This window comes from Cygnus olor, chromosome 20 (genome assembly GCF_009769625.2).
Source record: "Cygnus olor isolate bCygOlo1 chromosome 20, bCygOlo1.pri.v2, whole genome shotgun sequence".
Taxonomy (NCBI): Eukaryota; Metazoa; Chordata; class Aves; order Anseriformes; family Anatidae; genus Cygnus; species Cygnus olor.
In genome coordinates this window covers 11362219-11382209 of record NC_049188.1, presented here as the reverse complement: position 1 = coordinate 11382209, position 19991 = coordinate 11362219, and the positions used below count along the sequence as shown (strand labels likewise).

Below are 19991 nucleotides of genomic sequence, written 5' to 3'. Positions count from 1 at the left end.
CATGTGTCACTATCAAAGACCAGTGACCAAAGTCACCTCTAACGTTGGCAGGCATAGCAGCATAATACAAGGTTTAATGCGGGCCATAAAATTTTCTGGAGCGTTGATTTGGGGAAATCAGTATTTTCACATGTAAAATTATCCACGTAGCAAAAAACTTTAAGAAACTTCAAGTGAAAATTTCACAATCAAAGGCTGTATAGTTTTACCTGCTTCTATTGCAAGTAACAACAGATTACTAATACGAACGAATCTCCATTTGTCGGCTAGTTTGAAAGTGCTCTGTCAGCTTCACTGCTAACCTGTGGCGTGTGGTCAGTCACTGCCTTGTTTATGCTGTTAGTTTATAGCAGTAGGGTAAAGAGGCTTTTAAAACCCAGTCCGCAATGCAGAACTACAAATGGATCCAGGACAAATTTTGAGTATGAACATGCATTTAAGTATTTTTTTTCACTAGATTGCAAGTTTTGGACTCATTTAGGCCTTGAAGACTTCTTAAAGTTTACATGCACACATGATGATATCCCAGACATTCCCAAATACACTGATTGACTGATGACATTGAAAACAATAAAAACATATACAGTATTAAATGTACCAATCAATAGAATTAATAAACAAATAAATCAGTAGGCCAAATTTCCAGTGAGGAGACAACACAGTGTGGATCTGATCCTTTTGTTAATGAAAAACAATTAACATGGAGCAGAATCTGTCAGTATCCCACAACAACATTTCAGGGATGTGTTCAGATAGTTTCCAAAAAGAGAGGAATGCAGCTAATCAGACTGGCCCTTTTTTCCACCCAGTATTTCTAAATTCCTGTGCTGACCACTGGCAAGAGCACTTGTCTTCTTGGCAGAGATAACATTCCCAGTTCCCACTTACAGCACATGACAGTGGTATTTCAGAAACATGTCAACAGGATAAGCACGGTGGATCAAAACTTCAGTTCTGTGTGATGCCTCCTGTCACTCAGGTATATGGAAATGTAACGTGTCCAACCGAAAATCATGACTCCCCATGTTCTGAATCCTCGGGGGTATTAGCCATTGTTGACCAATTTTCACCTCTTAAATTGTTCTCTGGCAATTAACATACTTTTAATTTTTAAATGTGCTAAGTAAATTTTCTTATCTCTTCAGAGAGGTACAGTCATTGGCTCGGGTTTTTTTAATGTGCTGATTATAAATGGGCAGGCCTGGAAGTGACCGAGAGCCTGCCCCTCTTGTTGTATGGTAAAGGATATTAAGGCTTTTCACATTCGAGTTAATTATCTATGAACATTTTCTCAGTTGTATGGTTGTGCATGCCGCTTACATCCTGGAGCTTTGTGGACTCTGAACTGCTGATTACACCCCTCTGAGCCCCGTGGCTCAATCATTTTTACCCCTCTGAACTGCCTACCTGTCTAGTCCATACCTCACCAGTTTGGCTATAAGGATACACCGGGAGGCCACACAAAAGCCTTGCTAAATTCAAAACATCCACTGCTCTCGCCTTGTCCATTGAGCTGGTCATCGCACTGCAGAGTATCGGGCTACTCCAGCACATTATGCACGCTCTGCCCTTGGCAAGTCAGTGCTGGCCGCTCCAGTCATCTCCTTGTTCCATGCTCCTGAGCATGGCCCCCAGGAGGGGCTGAGGAACTGAGATCAGAGCAGCCAGCGTGCAGTTCTCTGGAAGCGTCCATTAACTGCGAGCAGGATGTCTGCAAAAACAGTCTGAAATTTAGGATAAGACTTTGAAATGCATGACAAAATTATATCTGCATTAGTTCAGTTTGCAAAGCAGGCTAAACTCTCAAAATTGTATAGAGTATTTTGGGGTGCATACGCCAAGTGATAATTAGTGTTTACCCACAGAATTCAATCAAGTTTACAGAAACTGATGAATTTTCCCAGTACTTTTATGAGATATTTTAGTCTCCTTTTACAGCTGGCCTTCCTTGCAATATTATCATTTGATACTGGGATGAAAAATAAAATCCCAGCTCCCAGGACATCTGAACTACAAGTAGCCTCAGAGCAGGATTTTTCTTGATAGCTTCCTTGATTGCTGCAGAGTACCTTGGCAACAGAAAGAACATACTCAGAGATAACCTCAGCGGGGATGTGTAGATCCAAATTGCGTAGCTCATTCTGATGCCAGCCTCAATTTTTCCTTCAGGATATTCCTAAAGTAAACGTTTACAACGTGCACAGCTGCACTTCAGAGCAAGCCAGCCTTCTTCAAGGTACTTTTTACTGTATGGGGACCCTGGTGATTACATATTTCAAAATGTTACATCAAACCTTGGGAGGCATTATTCTACTAAACACTGAAAATTTCATTCATTGGCAATTTACATTGTCTGTGAGTGAAAGTTGTGATTAATATTCTACCTGTGTACGTATTTGTGTAGCAAAACATCTGTAGTGACTATTCTCCTGTAATGAACTAATTTACATGTTGCAAGTTCGTCTCTGTGCCTGACCTACGAAAGGTGCGATCTGTTACAGCTGCAGAGCTTTGGAAGACAGAAAGTTGCACAAAAATGCCTCCACAGGTCTGAACTGAAAGATTGGCTCAGCTTTAGGTTGGGAATAAATTCTGGTGACACAAATACTGTGGTGACTAGGTGCCAAAGCATACCAAAGGAAAATTAACTTTTAGCTGTGTCTTGCCATTCAATTTAATGAGTCAGTGGGCACATGTGCCTGTGTCATTATCCTGTCGTTGAAATAAATCGCAAGAAGTGAGTATTTTCTCACCTTTTTGTTCAATAGTAAATAGAGACTTCTCTGTGGCTCAAGCAAGACCTCTTCCTGAAACTTCAATTTTTTCTACTCCATTGGTTTTATGGATGAACTACACGCAGAAGTTTCTGCCATTGTATTTTTTGAATTTTAACATCACTTGGGGATCAATAAAAGATACTGAAAAAATTACTATTTTTGCAACCAAAACAGAGAGGAAATACCTATATGTGGAAATTTGTTGTTCCCAGAGCAAAGCATAGCCCAAAAGCATTCAGATTCATTTCTAATATATACTCAGTTTTGAGAAATCCTACTTCCAGTACTCATGTGGCCTTACCTATATATTACCAACATAAGGAAGAGGACAATCTGTAACTGTGTCCCTCTCTACCCGACCTTCTTAATAGCATTAAAAAGAGGAGAAGATCAACAAATCCTGGCTCTCCTGTGTTTCAGTGCTGAGAACCTTGGCCTTGCGCAAGGGCTGCGCCCATCACAGTAGAATTTTTTACTGAAGTGAGCTGAGCTCCTTTACAGATTTATTCTAACGAATGTGATGATTTTTTCAGCTAGTCTTCCATTTCTACAACTAGATGTTTACATGCCTGTGTTTATTCCATTTTGCTTGTTAACGTAACTGGTCATCTTGTATAGGTTAGAAATTGCTCATGCTACTGTCAGTGACAGTGTTATCTTTCTATACCTTGATTCACCAGTCTGTATTTCTGCAGTTATTATTTTCACATGATTTCTTTTTTAAAGTCACATGTTAGTCCAGCAACTACTTCTCCTAGGGCCAAAGGATGAAAGTCCAGGTACAAGGAGCATTTCGTCAGCTTATCGGTTTTGTTTTTCCTGGCTGTACCCTGACAGAGGACCTTGTATAAACTTTATTGTTCACCTTTGAAGTACAGCTTTATCTAACAGCTGTAGGCCTGGCTCATTTGTTAAGTCACAACTTATCTGCTGGCTCTTTTGCATTTTAGTGGGGGTATAGTCAACTTCTGCCATGCCTGACATTCAACAATGTCTATTCCAATACAGTGAGATATTAAAAGTTTCATTTTTGTGATGCTATGAAAACAAGTATTGCATATAATTCACAATGTTTTTAACGTTATATAATAATTGCAGGTAGTTATTGTCATACCTGAAGATGTTTTCTGTTCCCACAAGTTTAAGAAAAATACACAAAGTACACTTACTCAAAGGATAAATACACTTAATTTTAAAACTTGTATTTAATATTTTCAGCATATAGTTCCTTATATATTCAAAACGTTTTTCCAAGTTAAAGTGAAAGCTCTACCAGTAACATGTAAATTTCAATTAAAAGTATAGTAAAGCAGTTCAGAGACGGTAAAAGGTCTTCTCAATCTAATTGGGTGTGCGCTTTTGTATGCAAAAGATGCACACGGTTATCATGCTAATTTAGAGGCGTACTATAGCTGAACATGCAGATCAGGTCATCACAGACTCCTGTAGTTAACTGGAATAATTTGTGTGCATAAGCACCTGATTTGCATAGAAAACTGCTGCAAATGCATATGCAGATATCTTAAATCAGATAAATCATCAATCTTACAGAAATGTTTCTAAGCATATTGCAACTGAAATTAAAAATTGACGTACTCTAAGTGCAAGCCTTTGTTGTACTTCAGCATCACATTCTCACTTACATCTATAACCTTTAGAATGAAATAAAATAAGTATGTGAGCTATTGGAGTGGTTTAATGATGCTTCACAAATTCGTATATCAAAGCAAAAAAAGCAACTATACCATGAAAGTTTGTCAGTATAAAGATTGTGGAAAGTAGTCCAGAGCATATTAGTATGAGGTAGTAGTAGTAGTAAAGGAGGGGAGGACAAACTACCATCAATGTACTCTTAATCCATAGTTATCCCAGTTTTGGATTAAACTGCCTTCTGAAGTTTTTTTAAGGCCCCTTTTATATTGGAGTGTTTACCTTCGGTCACAATGTTTCCCCTTGTAATGAGTTCATATTTTAAAAAGACCAAGATAAACTCTTCTGCTGAGGATATCAATGGTATTGCTGCTGAGTCAAAAACAGAGCTAAAACAAAGCAAATATGTTGCTTTTATAATTCTTTAAATTCCATTGCTAATTATAGTAACGTGTAATCATGTATGCTGTTACTGCTGACACTATCCAACTCCCCTTCTAAATTCCTTTCACTATATTCCTTTTCACTTAAAATAATAAAGCACTGCTGACAAAATTAAGTGACATTGCTTGCATTTTATGTAATCATCATACAGCAAAGGCTAGTTTCATTGCACTCAACCTCATTTTAAAAGATGTTCTCATGTTATTTTTCGCTCCTTTGTAATTCTGTTGTTTATATATAACCCACAGAAACCTAAAATTTACTTCTAATTTAAGAGTTTCTTTCCTCTAAATCACTTTTAGCTGTGCATATTAGTTTGCTATTGCAGAATCACCAAAGTCTCTTTAAAGTTCTGCTTTTACAGCAGAAATCTGTTGCTCAAGATACTGTAAAACAACAGGGAAATATGCTCTCTGTCCTGACTGTGCTTCTGTCTTCTAAACACAGCTTTGATGTTACAAGTATCTTTACTTAGCTCATCCAAGAAAATTAGACATTTTTCACAATGCATTTTTCATTATAGATATGGGAAATGAAAAGAACTATGTGCAGCTGTAACTTGTGACTGTTATAAAGGCAACTTAGTTACTGAGTTTGTATTCTTTGCGTATATGATTGACATAACATCTTTTTGTTCCAGTCAGGTGCAGCAGTAAGATGAGCAGACTTGAGGACTGAGTTGCTTCTTCTCCAGAAGGATGATGAATTTTGCAGCTGAAGTTATTAGCAAGCTAACAGAGGAGATTTGTAATATATAGGCTAAGGTATGCAAGAAACCTTGTCAATAGCTACCTGAAGGACAAGTTTTAGTTGTACATGTCTTCTAAGCAAAAATATCTTCCTGAGCAGAAATATTGATCTCTTAAAAATAAAATTAATGTCCTTTTCCTGACATAGTATCTATTTAACTAATAGACTTGTTTCAGAGTAATAAATTGACAATCTATTACCGTATTGAAATAAGCAACATTTTACAAAAAAAAAAAATAGAGCTATTTAGAATCTGTTGCTTTGACAAAACATAATTGTAAATGCCGTGCTGATGCCACAATTTTTTAATTTTGAAATATTTATTTCTACTGGAAAATTCCAATTCTCTTCTAGATTAGAAAATTCCTCACTATAATTCCTCAGTAACATCATGAATGTTACTGGTCTAACTAGAAGGCTTAGGAATTAAAATAGATGCGTGTTGGGACTGCTGTCAGCTTTTAAGAAGGTGGTCCAGCTGGACAATTTTTCTTCCTAATAGGAAGGAATATTGCAGCTTCCCAGCTACCAGGAGGTAGGTCATTTGTAATGCGTTATGATTCACATACATAAGAATGTACCATGATCAACCCATGCACAAATACTCACACGCCCTAATGAAATTATATGGTTGACACGTTCTTAAAATGAAACTTTCTGAATGCAATTATACTCATTAGTTGTGCTGTGATTCAGTATTACGCTAGCTAGTAATGAAATGCTTCAGTGGAGTTTGACTGTTCTTCATACTGTATATCATAAGGAAACAGTAACCTTAGCTTGCCTTTTTCCCACTTTTTTTTTGTCTGATGAACAGCTATAATTAATACAATGTTACATAAAATGGATGGCGAAGGACCACATTGGCCCTGGTAGTAGGTATTTGCTAGTAAATGCACTGAAAATTGTAAATGGAAGAAAAAAATCTGAGATTTTAAATTTTGTCAAACAGCAAATATACAGACAGAAGACAGTGGGGTAGAATACTTATTGTTACTCTTGGGATGCTACACTACTAAGATGAGAAACAGGACTATAAGAGTTTATTATAAAAAAAAAAAGGCTGCAGAGGCAAATAAAGTTGGCTGCCTGGGAGAAGCTGAGATAAAGATTAAAAAAACTGTTTAAGTGTATTAGAGAAATGTTTCTCCTAAGGCGACAAGGGGAATTATTAGCTTATGTTTATTGTAATTCCATTGTCCTCCAGAAATATTTCCCAGCATTCTTATCAAAGAACAAACTGGGGTGGGAGAACAACAAAAAAGGTTTTATGATTGCATTCATCTGAATTTGAAAATATAAATAAAGGAGAAACATTCTCCTAGTTGTGTAAATTATCTGAGATTTTACTGAAAATGGGATAATAATTTGATAGCATTGTGAAGGTTTACTCCCTTGGTACATCACTGTGTGGTCTTGTGCTTTAAAAATAAATGTGCTTTAGATCTTTCTACAGATAACATAATTTTACTAGAGTTTTTAGATTTATTTACATAGAACGTAGAGCAATGCATACCTTACCCATGTGGAAGTTAATGCTGAAAACTCTAAATGACAGAGGCAGTAAAATGATTCATTCTGTAGTATCTGCATTTTTTTAGTTAATATCTTCTGGTTGAAACTATAATTCTGAATAGTGAGTAAAACAGTAGAAAGAGAGAACATCTGTTCATTTTTGGAAAAGTTACAAATGATTATTACTGATATGCTACGATGTTGTCCTGTGCTTTGTTTTGTCAATAACGTATCTTCTTTGGGGAAAACCATTTACCCTCTTCTGAAAACTCCTTCAAACATTTAAAATGGCTGCATTATTAACTCATGTCTATGAGGTTTATTTATACTTATTCTTTAATAGGAGTCACTATAAAAATAATATGAACATGTATTGGAAAAATTCTCTGTAGAAAATCGGTAGTAAAGCTCTCAGTGACTGTGATAGAATAATCATAACTGGTCTGTAATTTTTACAGCAGAAGGTTAATGTTCATTCACACTCTACTGGCTCAAGTGCTTTCTCAGACCTTGGGTATACTCCTATTATTTGTTCCAAGTATAATTTAGTGACCTCAGTGACCATATTATGTTTACGTATATCATTAGAAGAAGATAAACTTCAGGATGTGGGATCTCTTAGCCAGGTTAGAAAACATTTAATTAAAAATGCTTTGGAAGGGTTGAATTGTCACTGACTCTCTACTGTATTTTCTGCATTCATTCTGAATAGGAAACTCTAAGCAAATGTTGCTAAATTAATGTATGTTACCTAAAAATATATAAAGAGTGTCCTATTCTCTTAGGTTCTCTCTATGAAAAAAAAGAAGTAGAATTCTATCTGAAAGGAAAAAGTTAGCATTCAACTTTGACATAACCTTCTGTAGACAAAACTTACATTGGTTTCAGTTAGAGCTGTACTAAAATAAGATCATATGTAGTAGTATGTTTCATAGCTCAGTAAATTATTACATGACTGAAAGAGACATGGGACAGGGTGATCTCAGAGGATGTCAGAACACGATTTCCGTAGCGTTTGCCCTTTATTTTACATAAGTTATTACCAGTATTATTTTACTCACTCTGGCTTATCCAGTAAAGGTTTACAACTTTTAACTGGGAAAAAGGTGTGAGACTAATTATAAAAAATATAATCGTGAGGTTCAGTTTGTTACCATTTTTATGCATGGTTAGAAATCAACAATACTTATTTGGAATTGAGAAGAAATTCTAATTGAGATTCATTTACTAATTCTTAAAAAAAAAGGGAAAGAACACCTCTTTGGTTCATTTACAGAATCCCGGTAGATTTCCATTTGGCCTGGAGAGTTTTCTCTGTCCCCATTTTCAGGCTTCATTGTTACCTGTATTCACTTTTTTATCTTGTATGGCAGCTTTTTCATTATTAAGTAGGCTCAGTGAAGGGTACACTAAATTAGAACATTTTTGTCATTTTACAGTACAAGACAACAAAAAGTCTCCCCTAAGCTTTCTGATGTACTGATAAAGCAGAAGACTTATGTGAATCTTATCTAACATCTAATCTGTAGTAGTCTTCTGAAATGTTGTATTTACAAAGTTACCTCAGAATTTTTCAAGAACAAACAATTTGCCTCTTTTAAGAATGTGTTCAGAAGGATGTAAAACAGCCAAAGATTTTGACAAGTTAGCAGAGGCTGACTTGAATTACATAAATAAGAAGTTTGAATTGCAAAGTTGTTTCTTCCCATAGCAATATTTCTTAGGATTCTTATTTCTTAGGACTTAGAATTCATCAGGTTAATGGCATGTGGTACAACTTAAATAAATACCTTTTGTTTTGTACTAAGCTGGCAATGTAACTTTAATTAAAACAAAACAGAGGAGTAGGGGAATGGGCAAGTGATTGACATGTTATGCCAGAATAATTGAGTTAGATAAGGCTGATAAAATTTTAATTATTATAAGACAGGAATAACTGGTGTGGGAGTTTGGACTTTCAGATTTTCAGCTGTGATAGATCAATAGTCAGTTCTGTAAAATTCACCTTTCTGTAGTCACCTACACATCTGTAGGAACAGGCATTTTCACAGCTGATAAATACCAGTCCAAGAGCTTGATTCTGAGGCAAGAGTACATCCAATTGCCACCAACCTTTTGTCACACAGGCTGTTGTAGTTGCAAAGAGAAAAGAGTTAAGCACCCCAGAAACTGCTGAATTACTTCAGTGAGTTGAAAAGACGAAGTAAGTATGAGGAAAAACCTGAATCAGTTAGAAGTGATTTGACTTTTGGAGGGCCTGATATGTGCTAGCATAGCTTTCAGAAACATTATTTGAATGTAGAGAAATATCTTTAGACAATTCCAGCAACATAGCTTTATTTTCATTTTCTTGAGAGAGATAGACCAAATGCTGAAAGCAACGATCACATTTTCACATCTGGAAAATAATATAATCTGTTTTAAAAGTCTACGAACAAATATTCAGGAAAAACCAAAAATCTTTTCACCTTGAACCTAAGACATAATTCTTCAGAGTGTATAACCTGCTAGATTCTTTTATTTTCACTGGTAGGTACTTTGTCCAAACTACCATTTTATTTCAGGTTGTTTTTCCACAAGGGAATCTTTCCATGCTCCAAGTTAATTGTTTCTCTCAAGGTTCTTTACTACATAGAAATTGAAGCTAATGCAGTCTATTTTAGCCTTTTAAAAGCGCTCAGTGCTATGATATCTATGTGCTAATCTAAAAAGATTATATAAATCAGCATACAGGGAAGTAAAAGGACAGCTAGGGATCATCTTAGTTCTCAGAGAGCATAATATCTTTTGGCTGGCTTCAGTAGTTGTCCTGAAGTAGTACTACATCGTGCTATGTAGAATGGGCACATTTTAATGAGGTGAGTTAATCTCTATATTCTAGGAAAAGACCTTGATAGCATTATCTGCCTTTACTTACAATACTGTATGTATTAGAGTGCACAGAGCTATTCCTGGACTGCCAGTCCAGTTAAAAAAAAAAACAGCCTCTTACAGGGAACTAAAATTTAGTTGCTTACAGGCTACTAATCAGCCGCTGCAGTGAGTATCAGAAACAAGAAATGACTGGTGCATTTGCTGTGGGCACTAAGATGGAGAGCAATGGAGGCACTGGTAAGGTCCTAAGGAAGAACTTGCTGGCTGTTGCAAGTTGCAGAGGCTTAGCAGCACTTGGCTCCAATACTGAGGACGATATTATCAGTGAAAGCTAAATAACAGAAAAAGGGCTGAAGACATTACTAAGATAATGCTAAATGTTAACGCTTTCTAATAAATTCCTTGCCCTATGGTTGCTATTGTCCTTGTCTACAGCAAGTCGCCAAAGCCTGTTAGCAGACAGCAACAAGTATTTCACTGATACCTAGGATGAGGGAAATAAAAACGCCAACAGTGCTGAATATCATGCTTTAAAATGACAATTGTACTCATTCAGAAGCCCTTTTCCAGTTGAAGACTGAAAAATAATGTGAGTCCTTGCTGACAGGATGCTTTGCCAACCAGAAAAATGGAAAGAACTCTCAGATCAAAAAGAGCTGAGCCAGCTGATTGTGTTGGAAGCAGCTCTGTGCCAAGAGCTGTTACTTCATAACAGCTGGGAGTTCAGTCTCTGGTACAGAGAGCACAGGAGAGCCTCTTGAAGCTTGATATTTAGACACCTGAAGCTGAAAGTCAACTAGAATCACTGGATTATTATTTTTTTTTCCATTTAACGTGAAAAGTCCAGTGTTTGTGTGAGCAGTGAGATGTAAAAGGGAAAAACGTGAAATCACATGGGGCTGTAAAGCCAATTTGGAGAAATGGTATCAAAGAAGCAAGCAGGAGCTTCTCCAATGTTAACTCTGAATTGAATAGTGAGGGCTCCGCATCCTCTGCGGTATGACGAGCAACTGTTACCAAGAGCAGGTGGGATATCAAAAGCAGATACCAATACTGATGGAAAATGATGGAAATACAGAGAAGTTTGCAGGTGCACTAAGAGCAAAATGTACCGCAATCCTTTTTGTCCCCAGTTTCCAAGAGTGGACTGGTGTGATTTGAGAGGCAACCGGTATGATGATTGCAAAGGGGAGTGATGCTGCTCTGCAGGAGGAGGCTTCTGAAGGACAGGCGCTTTCATTCAGGGGCCAGGAATGTTTGTTGTTTGGTGTGTGTGTTCCTTACTCGCCTTTAAATTCTTACAAAAAATGCCACTAGTTTTATTGATGGAGATTCACTAGGTAAAGGAGAGTAAAAAGATGGTCAAAGGTGATGGTCATGCTGATAAAGGCTCTCTGAGCAAGAGTTTCCTGATACCTTCAGGAAAATCAGCTGTCCAGCTTACAGAAAGTTAGAAATAATGTGAAGACAGCAACTTGATTAGTTTAACTTTAATTCCTCTCTTTATGAATATCTAAAATACTTTCTTCCACCTTCAAGCCATAGAGAAATACTCTTCCTATAATTATAGGTCTTTTATGAAAACTGAAAGAAAAAAAAGCTATGAAAAATAAGTAGGTTTATTTCAAGAAAGTTCAGAGACGTGTAGCTGCTGTACTTCTAAAAAGGTACTAGCAGTTTGTCTGAATGTCTGCTTCTGACTGACAGATTTCCCCAAATTCAATATTGGAACTGAATTAAAACATTAACATTTTGTCCCAGCTGTTGTTGAGTTGCTCTGGGCAACTTTCTTCTTTAAGATCTTAAAGTAATACAATTGATTTTCACAGCTGAACTTGCAGTGTTTTGCTGTAACACTGACAGTACTCTAGAATCCTTTATTAATGTATTTTTGTGCACTTCAGTCTTCATTTTCAACTGCCCTGTTCCATGTGAAGTAATTTACATATATGCAAAATGAATGTTAAAAAAATCTAAATTGTGGCCTTTCTCACTGAGGTTTTGCAAGTGCTAACAGTAACGCAGGGTGCAAGGCAAGTGTAGAATCTAGCCTTCAGGCATGGATCGAATTTCACATAATTCGTGTCCTGTTCCTCGTTTTGATATTATTCTTAATTTATATCAGCATTTCTACTGATTAAAAATTAGACAGCAAACTACACCATTCAAAAATTATTGTGAAAGTCATTGGCAAATACAAATTTTAATCTGTAGTGTTGAGAATGATAGTGAGAAGCAGATCAGGATGGAATGGGGGGTAGGGAGCTTGGAATAATTTAAAGGAATTGGAGGAGGAGGATAGAAGCTTGTTTTATTCCCGTTTAGCAATTAAGGAAGGAATCTGTCTTTATCTGTCATAGCAGACAGAGGAAAGTAAAGAGAGGAGGGGATCATGAGCTGGGTGCTCCTTTGTGAACACACAACTTGTGGTGAGAAAGATGAATAGAGGAATCATGAGAAGTAACTGTCAGTATCGACAATAAAAAAATGCCTTAGCAGGTTGGCAATCAGCTCATCAGAAATTCTGTAGCCCTTGTATTAGCCAGGTGGCCAGTTCCCCACTTAGCCTGCCAAGTGAGTTGATCATCAGCTAGGAGCCAGACAGAGTGCCAGGTGGCCAGCTCCATCACTCAGCATCCAATTAACAATGACACTGGTTCGAAGCCAAGTAGAAAGGCAGCTCTGAAACAAGGAGAGGGAGCGTTGCTGTACCACCGGTCCAATCCCTATGTCGTGTCCAGCTGCCTTGAATTTTTCTAGAAAGCTTGATTTTTTTTTGAAATTTTTTTTTTTTTGCTTGCTTGTTTGTAAGCAATAAAGCTGTCTAAATATTCTGGATGTCTCCACTATTCTTCTTTTACAGCACCTAAGAGCAGAACTGTGCCACACTATGAATGTTCTGTCCATACTGGAAAGAAACTGCCCAATTCATTTAACTTCTGAACCGTGTTTGAGTACTAACCCAGCTAAGGGAATATGAGCTAAGTCTGATGCTGGTGTTATGGCACAGGTGGATCTCACTTGATTATGCTTGAATTACTTGGCAAGAAATTATCCTCCACTCAGCCCTCATCAAGAATTTTAGATATAAGGGCAGTTTTTGAGCTCTGCTTTTTCTACTGTTTCAACATTTGCTAAAGGCAATTGTATTTCAAAGGCTTTTTCACTTCAGTGGATTTTGTAGGGTGTTTTGTATTAAATAAACACTACTAAAAGGGTCTACTGCCCCCTCCCAACTCAAAATCAGTTACAAATTTTCCGTAGGTTTTAATGGAAATATGGGATTTAAGTTTATTATTACTATGTGGGTATAATCATAGATTTACTAAGAAAGCTCTGGAAAACAATCAGAATTTGTGAGATGGGATAGCCCAATGAATCCGATAGTTCAGATAGTCCTCTGGCTGTTAGATTTAGTTGTTATCCACGTTGGTGACTGTCCCGAGGTCCCTGCGTGGTCTTTTACTAGGCCTTGTTTGTCCTCCGTAGGAGTGGAGCAAAAATTGAAAACGTTTGAACTCTTTTCCACTCCCTAGCAATCAGTTTGAGACAAGCAAGTAGAGAAAATTCTTGTCAGTTTTGTACACATATTGTGAATAAATAAAGGTTTTCAATTTGTAGCATCTTGTGTGATATTTTGAAAATGAGGGAAAGGAGAGTGTTTAAAAATTCAGCTTTTTTTAAGCTCCTCTCATAGTCTGAAAATCGTGTTCCACCTTTAGGCTGCCGGTTAGGGCAAGATAAACAGTTATGAATGAAGCAAGCTGACTGGCCAAAAGTGAGATAATAGTTTGTAGGAATAGATCTATATATAGTTTGAAGGATACAGCAGTCTGAACTGCAGTATCCAGTGACTCGTGAACGGCTCAGGAAAGGTGTGCTCAGGGTAGAGTCTTGTCTGAAATCTCAGCACTGCTGCTGCAGTGAGTGTGAATGAAAAACTCCGACGGAGAACAGGTCGCAGGGTTTTGTGGCTGTACCTAGGCAGCTACAATTAATAACTTAAAACTCAGTTCCACAGGGCAGGTATCAGATTTGTCACATCCGACTGCTTCCTTGTGTATTGGTACAAGAGTAGGGGTGTAAGAAGAGTTGGTTACATCACACAGAAATACCAGCTCGTATAGAGAGTAGGTGGTTATCTCACCTGGCAGATGAAAAATAAAGGCGAGTGTTCATTTCCAGCTCTCAAAGACTTGATTCAGATCATGCAATTACCACTATGTATGAGATTTCTCAGTGATAAGACAGGAATAGCAGTTTTGATGTATAACTCCTTGAAATTAACAAAAACATCCCAATATTTTTGGGTGAAGGAGTTAGTAACTGGTGTTTTGTTGTCCGGAGTTGACTCAGAGTAGCCCCGTGACCTTGCATTAGCCTCTCTCACCAGTTTCCATAGATGCAAAACGGAGCTAACAATGCCTAATTATCCACTTCATCTACTAAAAAGGGTTAAGGCTGGGGACGCTACGACCATTTAATTACCCTTTTTAATGAGCTCTGAAAATAAGTGACTAGGAACCAGTATTGCTGGCGTAAATCATGCAGCGGCTGGACGCAGTGAGCACAGGCGGGCTGCTGAGGCTGGGAGCTTCTAGAGGAAGAGCAGAGGCCGGCCCAGCGCCCAGGCCCAGCGCCCAGGCCCAGCACCCAGGCCTGCTCCCAGGCCCGCGCCCAGGCCGGCCGCCTTGCCTCTTCAGAGAGCGAGCAGCCGTGCGCCTGCTGAGTGCGATGCCAAGCTCCTTGCATCATCCGCTCTCCTCCCCCTCTCCCCACCACAGCTGTGGTAGCAACAATTATGCGGGGAGGAGTGCATCTATCTGTGGCATTTCCACCCGTTTGATCCCTCTCAGGCAATCACATGGAGGTGGGGTTTCTGCCTTGCTTACGCGTCTGTGTTTTTAAATCAGCCTCTCGTGTTGCCGCTCCGCAGTCGGCACACCGCCAGCCCGCCTCTGTACCACGCAGCGCCGTGTGATCAGCCGGTGACTGCCGTAACTACCTGTGGCTTGCGAAGTGTGGGCAGCGTTTCCCAGATGCTGCCCGCAAAGAGCAAAGACGCGGGCACCCCGCTCGCCTCCCGACACCCGCTGCCCATCTCGCCCCATGCCTGCCTGGCCCTATGCAGGAAGGGAAATGTTCTTTCAGTGCGAGGGAGCTCGGCAAGAGAAAGGCTTTGTCAGGTCGAGTTTCTGCTTGTCGGTGGCAGGATGCAGACTCCCAGTTCAGGCCTTGGTAGCGCTGCCTGGCGCTGCTGCCCCTGCCACCCACCCACGGGGCGCCCGGGGGTGCACACCGCTCCTGCCCCTGCCTGCTGTGGGCTCGTGCAGCTCCCCCAGCAGAGCTAGGGACAGCCGTAATCTCTGCGTGGTGCACAGAGAATAAGCCGGGCAATTTTAGTCCCTGACATTTATTTATTTTGAAAAACAAAATAACAAGTTTTTTTTTGCTGGCTAGGTCTAGAAATGCCTTTGTCTTTTCTTAAATGTTTGTGAAATATCCAGGGATCAGGACTCTGTGCCTTCTTCTTGTATTTTAATGTAGCTGCTCTTAGAACGCTGCCATCAGAAGGTGTTTTTCTGTAACCTTCCTAAGGGCAGTCAATGAATGCAGTGGTATGCATGGATGAAGAGAGTGCCCAAAGTTGGGGGGATGGAAGGCGAAGAAAGGAATGGTCAGCTTTACGTATTTCAAAACAAAATATCTAAGATAGGTCGTTCCCCAGAGATTTTTTTGCCATTTTAATTGTCTTCAATCTCTATTGATGTTTTTTGCCAGCATTGTCAGCATTGTTCAGCTAGGAAGTATTTACATTTGTTTATTTTGATTTTAGAGTGTTGATGAACAGCATGTGAAAGAAACAAACCCAAATGAGTTCAAAGATATTATCACTTTGTCATTAACGTACTTTGAGGCTTTTTTTTTATCAACAGTCTCACATTCTCAGATGCCACTGGCAAAGCTGCTGAGGGAACATACAATTGGAACGCACTGTCTGTAATTGAGCCCAGCCAGGTGCCATCAGGGGTGTCATATAATCCAGTTCCTAAACGTCTGTAACACTGTAGAGGTTGGTTGGTTGGTTGGTTGGTGTGTTGTTTGTGACAAGAAGATGGGAGTCTTCTCTGTGTTGTAGGGGCCTCTCCTGACCCTCTGTTCTCTGATGGTTAGAAACCCTGACAGCAGACAGGTGACTATCTCCTGGTTAGGCAAAGGGAGTCTTTTACAAGACTTTTTAAGGGTAAAACTAACAATTTACTTTAATTGCAGTGGCTTTCACTGGCAGCACGACTAAATTCATGTTAATTTCAGTGTACGTCATGTTATGTCCTGTGTATTTCTAAATAGTAGCCAATGATTTCAGATTTCCTTCAGTCAGTCCTTCCACTGCCCCCCTCGGCAGCCACATTTCCATTTTCTGCTGGGATAGATGTACCACTGCACATACGATCACTAATGCAGCGAGTGCAGCTTTACGTGCCTGGCAGTGTGCTCATAAATGGCCTGATGAAATACAGAAAGCCCTTGCCAGTCACCATAAACAATGGTGCCCCAAGGAAATGAAAAATTGCCTGCCTGTTTTACACCCATGTGCTTTACAGATTAGAATGTGGCTTTAGGTATTTAGGTGCTTTAAGCCTGACTGTAAGATTTTTTTATTCCCATAATAATGAAGTGGAACTAAATGATCTATTTTCCAATATGCCACAAGGCTGATTAAATAGGAGGCTGGAAAAGGGGTTTTAGAGTCAACATTCAGCTTTGGGTATTCTTTTCTTTGTTTGTTATTTTTTAACAGTGGATTGGAGAAGATTACAAAGCCTGAAATGAATATAAATAGTTTCCTGATTTAATAATAATAATAATATAAAAAAAAAAAGCAGAAAAGGACTTGATTTAAATCTTGCCCTGAGGAGTTGGCAGCTCAGTGGCAATGTTATGGACTTGTGTAGTAGAACTGCAATGAGTAATTCCTCACCAAAAGAAAATAAAAGTTGTCTAGATGGTTTTGCTTCAAGATGTTCTTCTAGCCTAGCTAGAATTCATACAAGGAATTAGGAAACTATTATTTAAAATATTATCTCCTGCATAGTTCCTCTTGGCTTCAGAATACTTTGGTAGCATCAAATGATTTTTGCAGCACTCCTGAAATGAAAAATGATTCCTCATAATCTTAGTAGTGCTTAAGTGGGAAATACGAGTGACTGCTTTCCCCCAGCACACCTGGGACTAGGCAGCCTCCCTGTATATACTTCCATATACGAGTAATGTACAGAGGTACCTAGCACTTCATATACACAAGCGCACTCTCACGTTGAGGACCTTGCAGTCCAAAGCCCTTATCTTCATTCAGCTCTGCACTGAGCTGCATGACTGGAGTCAACTGTAAGGCCTGTCCCAGCGGGTTAAGTGGAGAATTCATCAGGAGAGAGGAGAAAGGAAAAAAGAAAAAAAAAAAAAAAGGGAGGGAAGAAGAGGCAAAGATGAGAAAGACGAAGGTATGTGGGAGTACTGCTGCTAACAGGGTAAGCAGGGAATGGGGGAGATAAATAGGGGAAAAAAAAAAAAAAGGAAAGAAAAACTGTGCAGCTCAGAATTGCTGAAGGATAAGAAGTAAATTTTTTGGAGCAAGGAAGGGCAGAAATTCCCTCTGGGTAGTTCTGAATTGTGAGGAAGAGATTGAATTTGGGAAAAATATTACAAATTTGGTGTGGAAAACAGCTGTTACTCTGGGTCCTATTACTTGAATTTGAACAATTACATAATTTAAGGATTTCAACTCCGTCTTCAGCTACGTCACACATCACTGGAAGTCCCAGTCCATTTGGGGTCCTTCGTTTGTTTCTAGCATTAGCATTAGATAATTACCCTGTGTAGTAGCGCTGTAAGAGTTGCACAGCACAGGAGTTGGGATGCCCATGCCGGTAGATGGTTAGAAGAAGGCAGGAAGGGCCCAGTAAGGGTCAGGGCAAGTCAGGAGAGGAATGCTAGCCTGCTGCTTCCCAGCTCCCACGGTGTAACCTCCAGACAAGCGCTTTCCGTTCTTCCTAGTATGCAGGGTTTTTTTCTGAAGAAATCTGGCAAAGGGTCAGGCAAAGGATCAGGCAAAGCAAAAGGAAAAGCTGTTGCATACTGCAAGTGACAAACCCCAAAGCATTTTGCATTTATTTTTGCTGCATTTGGAGACATGGACTGCATAATCTAATGTCTTTTATGTCTTGTATTGTTTCTAGCAAGATTGTTTAGTGAGCGTGCCATCTTTAGGCATTATTGATGAAAAACATTTGAAAATGGAACCTTAACAGGCTGCTTTTTAAGAAATACGAAAGCACAGACAATGCTTACAGAGAATCTAGGGCTACGCTCCCAGCTAGCACAAATAGCCGTGCTTTACTACCTGCTGAGTGACACTTACTGAAAATGTAGTCCACTAGAGGCACGTTGTGCTTAAATTTTCTTAATTTAAGATTTTACATAGGAACATATGGGAGAAATACAATAAAGCAGTTTGGAAATATTGGTGAAAAATAGTATACCTTTACTTACCTCTGTTAGGTTATTTACAGATCTGTGCAACCATAAATAACATCTAGATGTGTATATTTACGTCTGTATTGCATCTGATACTCATTAACTAATAGGCAAAAAATATCCCGTTGCTGCCTAGTGCATTAGGAATTATGGAGGTTTTGGGGGATCGCTAATAAGTATAGATTCTTCATCTATTGAGAACAGGGATGAAAGTGGACATAGCAGAAAATGCCCTGTGGTTGGTGTTCTTACTTTTGTTCTTTGGTGAGTACCATGCAAAGTGGATTCAGCATTTACTATGCTTTGCCATCTCTGCTATGTAGAGTAAAAAATTATGTATGAGTATATATTAATTTAAATATATATACACTTAAATGTGGTTTTACAGCACTTTGGGGAAGATGGGGATAACTCTGACCTAATTTTTCACTGCAGTGATTAGTGGTTCTGTATGCCTCAGATTGAAATACATTAAAAAGTGCCCTCTTGTTAAAGTTTCATCTCTGGTGATCAAGTTTCTTTGAGAAGTCTGTAGTTAACCACTCAAAAATAGATGCATTAATAGTCACTAAGTAATTTCTGAGTATTTAGGTCAGTCGTTCTCATTTCTAGTTTCAGCTTTTGAGACGGGACCTGGTGCAGGTAGTTATCTGATCTGAACTCACTTCTCTTTCCACTAAATTGTGAATTTTGCCATGAACTCCAGTGGACAGAAGTTTTTGTAATGGCTTTCTCTGTAGTTATTTTTAAAAAAATCTGTTTCCTCTGATCTGGGGACAGTGTCTGCAGAATGGGGAGTTCCCAGGTGTTCTGGTCTGAAACTCGCCGCTACGTTTCCAACACACCTGCTGGTACTGGGGCTCACACAGCTTCCGCCATGCCTGCGAGTCCCCTGCGTGACTTAAGCATCAGCGAGTGGCGATGGGGTGAAGCAAGTTCAAATTCCCACAACGTGGTAATCCGGGGCTAACCGCGGGATTTTGATTCCAAGAAATGCTTGTGTCCTGTAATTTCTCTTTTTCTTGACCAGTTCACGTGCACCCTTTGCTGCAGGTTTAGCTAAAGGGCAGGCATCTAATTGTCACGCGAAGCCTTTGTGTTGCCATGAGCTGCGCAAGCGCCGCTTTGTGCTGGGGAAGCTCCTGCAGGGCCCTGCAGGCCAGCTGCCTTGTGCTCGGCACAGGCACCCTTCGGCGCCCCGGCTGCAGGAGGGCGGTGGTCCTAGCGCTGCAAAGCCTCCGCATGTTCCAGTCTCCCGTTCCCCAGTCCCTGTGCAACCTGCAGGAAGGCACCGTTAAATGGCAACGTGGACAGCGCTTGCTCAGATTCTCTTTCAAGCTTAAATGTAGCAAAATTTCAGCACTGCTTCAATGGCAGTTTTGTGGTCTGGGCTGTGTATACCTTGCTTCTGCACGAGTCCAGTTGTTTTGGTTAGATATGAAATAG

General features: G+C 39.3%; 1 protein-coding gene across 2 annotated transcripts in view; it reads left to right on the top strand.

The window, feature by feature from the left end:
- The window catches only part of MNT (MAX network transcriptional repressor), an 84915-nt gene that overhangs the window by 693 nt on the left and 64231 nt on the right, over positions 1–19991 (top strand). Inside the window, exons 2-3 of one of the 2 annotated variants that reach the window (XM_040532112.1) lie at positions 1939–2236; positions 5516–5635. The gene's annotated coding sequence lies outside the window, so the exon portion shown is untranslated. The remainder of the gene's footprint in view (positions 1–1938; positions 2237–5515; positions 5636–19991) is intronic. The other variant, XM_040532113.1, reaches the window with a different exon arrangement.